This window comes from Sturnus vulgaris, chromosome 1, assembly GCF_052056855.1.
Source record: "Sturnus vulgaris isolate bStuVul1 chromosome 1, bStuVul1.hap1, whole genome shotgun sequence".
NCBI lineage: Eukaryota > Metazoa > Chordata > Aves > Passeriformes > Sturnidae > Sturnus > Sturnus vulgaris.
Window position 1 is genome coordinate 49786713 of NC_142243.1, and position 7114 is coordinate 49793826.

Sequence of the window (7114 nt, forward strand, 5' to 3'; positions counted from 1 at the left end):
ATGTTGTCTTAGGCTATAGAGTCTTGGGCAAATCATGCTAAAGATTCTTGTATCTCTCTGGCTTTTGTGAGAGGTAACTCTGTGGAAGGGATAGGCTTTTGTTAGAGAAGAGTTGAAAAAATGAATTGGGCTTTTATTTACATAAGTGCTCCTCATTATGCTGGTGAAGGGCTTCTTACTTGATTGTAATAGCATAAACTTCAGGATTGTTGTGGAGATTGCTTAATCATTATCTAGACCAGGATATGTGCATCATGTTTACTGAGCAGATTGAAATGGAGTTCTTTCTTCTGCCAAACTGGAGATCGTTGCTTCTGCAGCTCATGTGAGAGAAATGTGCATTCACCTCTACAGGCACATTCATTGTCTGTTGGTTTGCACATGTGCAACTGACTGCAAAATGGAGACATTAGTCCCAGAAACAGAAAACATTTTTGATAGATAAGGTGGGAGACTGGGTGTTGACTGCCCACTGTCAATTGTACATATGCGAATCTGAGTTGGAGAATATTATTTGGTCTGAGGAATTTCGCTTAAATTTAACACCCAAATATAGCATTGCGGAAGCATACTGAGAGGAAATTTTTTATTAGACATATGTTGTGTGTGTATGTTTGTGCATATGTATTCTATGGTAGTGTTATATACACATATATTAGCTAGACGTGGATTAAAAGAATGCTTGTTAAAGGTTTAATTTCTGGGGTGTTGAGAGAGAAAGAATGGATCAATTTACAAAAAGAACATATAATAACAGCACATCAAACTGACAGTTAAAAATCCTATAAAATTTCTAGCACATTAGGAATGCATTATGTATTTCATTACACTCAGGCTATAGGAACAGAGCAAAGAAAAGATGGCTAATTACACATGCTCAAACTGAGTACTTTGTGCAGATTGGATAGGATAATGAAATTAATTAAGTATACATGTGTAATTAGCTTTCAAAGGTCAGAGAAAAATAAGCAGGACATGTGTGAAACTGATCTTCCCCCAAAAGCAAGTACACCTTACAAAAATTAATGTCTGCACCAAGACACTTTGTCAGCAGTTGACAAGACTTTCACACATGCTCCTGTCTCCCTAGGTGTATTAAATCTCCCTTTTTCAGAAAGAACTTATGAAGTAGGGAAAGAAGCATGTGATCCCTTACAAAGGATGTTTGGAAGTCAACCAAAGAGACCTTGTTATGATTCTTTTTGATAAAACGTTCAGTCGTCTGCCCCAAGCCCTGCCTATTAAGAAAACTACATGATAGGGAACTTGGCAGAATATTGAATCTGAATGTGTATGAGACTGCAACACCCCCAATAGCTAAACTACTTCTGCTGCTGCTGAGAAGCCAGGAAAAGTCTCTCCCCTATTCGTATGTATGGAGAGCTTAAAAAATTTTTGGACTTATGTGCTTCATTGCTTTTGTCACTGACTCAGAAAGTACTTGCTGCCTTAATTTGATTACAAAGACAAAGGGAAGATTTTTGTAACTTCTCAAATTATATATCTTGCATATATAATTTTAGATCTTTTCTCAAAAGATTCTCTGCTAATGCAAAAGACTTCTACTTTCTCACAAAGTGAGCTTTGTGAAAGTCAAGTTACTATAACAACTGAGTAAACCTTTTCAATCAGAAACCATGCTCTTATGTGGTATTTAGGGAACCCTCTGGGTGCCTCTGGGGCACCCACACTGTCAGGCTATATTCTCCTTTAAAAAGAGAAGCAGCTAATAGTTGCTGTAAAGTTATTTATCGTAGAAGCTGTGTTGGTTTGAAAGTAAAACCAGTGCGAGACTCCAAGTCAGTAATACAATTTAATAGGAGAAAAGAGAAAAAAAATAAAATACATGCAATAATATAAAAGAAACAACCACCAACACAGTCAGAAATACAACCTGACACCCTGTCAGTCAGGGTGTTGGTAGCAGTCCGTATAAATGGTGGCTGCAGTCCTCCTGGATGACAGATGTGGTTCTGTTGAAGCAGTACTCCTGTAGAAGGTGCAGTTTTCCTTTGAAGATCCAGCAATGATGTGGAAAAAGGTCCGACTTTCCTCTGGGATCCAGTAGAAAGGTCTGCCCTCGGGTCCCACACCCCAGTTTTTTATCTAGGTAGGGAAGGCTTGGCTCCTGCCCCTGGTTGGGGCATCTTCCAATGGGGTGATGTAATCTTATCAGTCACACAATAGGACTTAATGGCCCATTAATGGAATATATTTTCTGGAGAAAGGATGGGTTGTGAATAGATAACGATGATTATCCCCGATCTTATCAGATGGCACATCAGCAGAGGATATCTCCCACAGAGATAAGGATCACCACCCCTCCCACATTTTAACAGATGGTGATAGAATACACATTTTTGCATTGTACCCCAGGACATAATCCACCCCTTATTCTATTACCATCTACATCACACCCAAACCAATACCCTCTTACAGATATATAATACAAAATTAAACCTTACATACAGTTCTCACTAAAAATTAGGTCTCTTTGCGGTACACAACGGGTTTCCCCATCTTTCTGCATTACCCACCAGGTGCAACCAGGTCCTTGAGCAAAAACAATCCCACGGATTGGTTTGCCTTTGCCTGTGGTGGGATTAATCCAAACAGTCTTTCCTAAAATACCTTTCATGTGTACCACTGGGACCTTGTCCCCATCCACTGTGTGCAGGGGTTCAGAGTGGGCAGGACCGGCTTGATTGATGGACCCTTGGGTGTTAACCATCCAGGTGGCTTTGGCCAAGTTCATTTCCCAATTTCTGAAGGTTCCACCACCAAGTGCTTTCAAAGTAGTCTTAAGGAGTCCATTACACCATTTAACTTTCCCAGCAGCTGGCGCATGGTAAGGAATATGATATATCTATTTAATGCCATGTTCTCTGGCCCACGTGTTGATAAGGCCGTTCTTGAAATGGGTTCCGTTGTTTGATTTAATTCTCTCAGGGGTACCATGCCTCCAAAGTACTTGTTTTTCTAGGCCCAAGATGGTGTTCCGGGCAGTGGCATGAGGCACAGGGTAGGTCTTTAACCATCCTGTAGTTGCTTCCACTATGGTCAGTACGTAGCGTTTGCCCTGGCGGGTTTGGGGAAGGGTGATGTAGTCAATCTGCCAGGCTTCCTCATACCTGTACTTTGACCATCGTCCACCATACCACAGAGGCTTCACCCACTTGGCCTGTTTGATTGCGGCACAGGTCTCGCAGTCGTGGATGACCTGTGAGATATTGTCCATGGTAAGGTCCACCCCTCGGTCACGGGCCCATCGGTACGTCGCATCTCTCCCCTGATGACCAGAGGCATTATGGGCCCAATGAGCTAGGAATGATTCTCTCTTGTGCTGCCAGTCTAGATCTACCTGTGATACTTTCACTTTGGCAGCTCGGTCTACCTGCTTGTTGTTGTGATGTTTTTCATTAGCCCGGCTTTTGGGTACATGTGCATCCACGTGTCGAACCTTTATGGTCAGTTTCTTTATTCAGGCAGCAATGTCCTGCCAAATCTCAGCTGCCCATATGGGTTTCCCTCTGCGTTGCCAGTTGGCCTTTTTCCAGCGATCCAGCCAACCCCACAGAGCATTAGCTACCATCCATGAGTCAGTGTAGAGATAGAGCCTTGGCCACTTCTCTCGTTCAGCAATATCCAAAGCCAACTGGACGGCTTTTAGCTCTGCGACTTGACTCGATCCACCTTGTCCCTCGGTAGCTTGTGCAACTTGTCGTGTGGGGCTCCATACTGCAGCTTTCCATTTCCGGTTAGTGCCTACAATTCGGCAGGAACCATCAGTGAAGAGGGCATATCGTCTTTCAGTCTCTGGTAGCTTATTATATGGTGGGGCTTCCTTAGCACGTGCCACTTGCTTCTCTTCTTCTTCAGAAGACAATCCAAAAGTCTCACCTTCAGGCCAGTTTGTAATTATTTCCAGAATCCCAGGGCGATTTGGATTTCCAATACGGGCGCGCTGAGCGATGAGGGCAATCCACTTGCTCCATGTGGTGTCAGTGGCGTGATGTGTGGAAGGCACCTTTCCCTTGAACATCCAGCCCAGCACTGGTAGTCGGGGTGCCAGGAGGAGTTGTGTTTCTGTGCCAATCACCTCTGAGGCAGCTTGAACTCCTTCATAGGCGGCCAAGATCTCCTTCTCTGTGGGAGTGTAGTTGGCTTCAGATCCTTTGTAGCTTCTGCTCCAGAATCCCAGTGGTCGACCCCAAGTCTCACCAGGCACCTTCTGCCACAGGCTTCAAGACAAACCATGGTTCCCGGCTGCAGAGTAGAGCACGTTCTTCACATCTGGTCCCATCCTGACTGGGCCAAGGGCTACTGCATGAGCAATCTCTTGCTTGATCTGGGCGAAGGCTTGCTGCTGCTCAGGGCCCCAGTGGAAATCGTTCTTCTTGCGGGTAACCAGGTAGAGAGGGCTCACAATCTGACTGTACTCAGGAATGTGCATTCTCCAAAAGCCTATGGCACCTAGGAAGGTTTGTGTTTCCTTCTTGTTGGTAGGTGGAGACATAGCAGTGATCTTATTAATTACCTCTGTTGGGATCTGACGACGTCCATCTTGCCACTTGACTCCTAGAAACTGAATTTCCTGAGCTGGTCCCTTAACTTTACTTCGCTTAATGGCAAAACCAGCTTTCAGCAGAATCTGGATAATCTTTTCTCCTTTCTCGAAGACTTCTTCTGCTGTGCTGCCCCATACAATGATGTCATCGATATACTGTAGATGTTCGGGGGCCTCACCCTTCTCCAGTGCAGCCTGGATCAGTCCATGACAGATGGTGGGACTGTGCTTCCACCCCTGGGGCAGACGATTCCAGGTGTACTGCACACCCCTCCAGGTGAAAGCAAACTGAGGCCTGCATTCTGCTGCCAGAGGAATGGAGAAAAATGCATTGGCGATATCGATAGTGGCGTACCACTTTGCTGCCTTGGACTCCAGCTCGTACTGGAGTTCCAGCATGTCTGGCACAGCAGCGCTCAGTGGTGGAGTCACCTCATTCAATGCACGATAGTCTACGGTCAATCTCCATTCTCCTTCAGATTTACGCACAGGCCAGATGGGGCTGTTGAAGGGTGAGTGGGTTTTGCTGACCACCCCTTGGCTCTCCAGTTTACGGATCATTTCATGGATGGGAATCACTGAGTCTCTGTTAGTACGGTATTGCCGGCGGTGTACTGTTGTTCTGGCGATTGGTACCTGTTGCCCTTCAACTCTCAGTAGTCCCACAGCAGAGGGGTCATCTGCAAGACCAGGCAAGGTGCTCAGTTTTCTAATGCCGTCTGTCTCTACAGCAGCTATCCCGAAAGCCCAGCGATATCCTTTTGGGTCTTTGAAGTATCCATTTCTAAGATAGTCTATGCCAAGGATGCATGGGGCCTCTGGGCCAGTCACGATGGGGTGTTTCTGCCACCTGTTCCCAGTTAAACTTACTTCGGCTTCTACTACAGTCAGCTGCTGGGATCCTCCTGTTACCCTAGAAATAGAGATGGATTTTTTTCCTACATACTTTGATGGCATTAGAGTACACTGGGCGCCGGTGTCAACCAAAGCCTTATGTTTTTGTGGGTCGGATGTGCCAGGCCATCGGATCCACACAGTCCAATAGATCCGATTATCCCTCTCCTCTACCTGGCTAGAGGCAGGGCTCCTCTATTCTTGATCCTGGTACATGTTGCTCTCTCCCTGTAAATAGGTTCTTGAGGTTCCTTCAAGAGGATCAGTCATATCATCATTCTGATACTGTCTGGAGTTCTGTACACGAGAGACTGGAGCAGCATTGACTTTAGATGAACTTCTTGGGGTAGGTGTCCCTCTTTTGAGCTCACGTACCCGGGCTGCTAAGGAGGAGGTGGGTTTTCCATCCCACTTCCTCATGTCTTCTTCATGCTCCTGAAGGAAAAACCAGAGGTTACCTCGTGGAGTGTGTCCTCTCTCCCTGCCTGAGGAACGCCGGCTCCTAATGGCAGAAACTTTTGTTGGTTTAGGAGAGATCTGGTAGTTGTTTTCCTTAAGTTCTTTTTTTAGTTTCTGATGGCCCTCTTCAATCAGGCTTCGGACTTGCTCCACCAGCCTTGTTTCCACGGATGAGACATGGGTACAAAATGGGGCTGTGACAGTGTCCTCATAAATTCTTAGTTTATTGGCCAAGACGCCTACCATGTCCTCACCTTCTCTCCACTGCAGCGTTGCCAGGTAACGGGAATACATCTTTGGTCTAAGTTGTGCAAATCTCAACCACATCTGTGACGTGCACTGGACACAGTCTGGGCTCTTAGGAAATCTTTCATCTTCTGAGAAAATGATCTCCAGCACGGCCAATTTCCTCAGGCATCGGATACCTTGTTCTATTGTGCTCTATTTTCCTTGGTGCACCTGAAGATCTTCTTTACAAAGGTATCTGTCCTTTACACTTGTCAGCAGTCGCCGCCAGAGGCTGAGAGTTTCTTGGGTTCTCCCAATCCCCTGGTCAATGACCACATCTCGGGACAGAGATCCCAGTTGCCTGGCCTTACATCCATCCAGAATGGTGTCATTGGCTGCAGCGTCCCAGATGCGGAGCAGCCAGGTCAAGATGGACTCATTTGTCTGGCGGGTGAATTCCCTCTGCAGGTCACGCAGCTCACCCAGGGATAGAGAGCGAGTTATGATTTCTGGCTCTGTCACTTCTGCTGGGTGCGAAGGTCCTGCCACGTCCTTGTCAGTCACTATGCGAACTGATTTGCTCTTTGATTTCTTCTTCTGAACGGGCGCAACTGCTACTGGTCTAGGCTGTTCTGGCTCAGTGATGGTTTGTGTGGAAATGCTGATGGTGCTTCTGTCTTTTTTCTCCTCTGTGGCAGACTGCATAGACACGGACACTGTTGCTTTGCTTTTGGCTTTTTCCTCCTCTGTGGCAGTCTGCGTAGACACGGACACTGTTGCTTTGCTTTTGGCTTTTTCCTCCTTTGTGGCAGTCTGCATAGACACGGGCACTGTTGCTTTTTGTTTGGTTCTTCTCCTCTTTGTGACATTCTGTGCAGTCGTGGACGAAGTTGATTTGTTTCTTTTTTCCTCTTCCTCAAGAATACGCATCAATACGCCATGTAGTGTTCTGTTTCTAAGCATGTT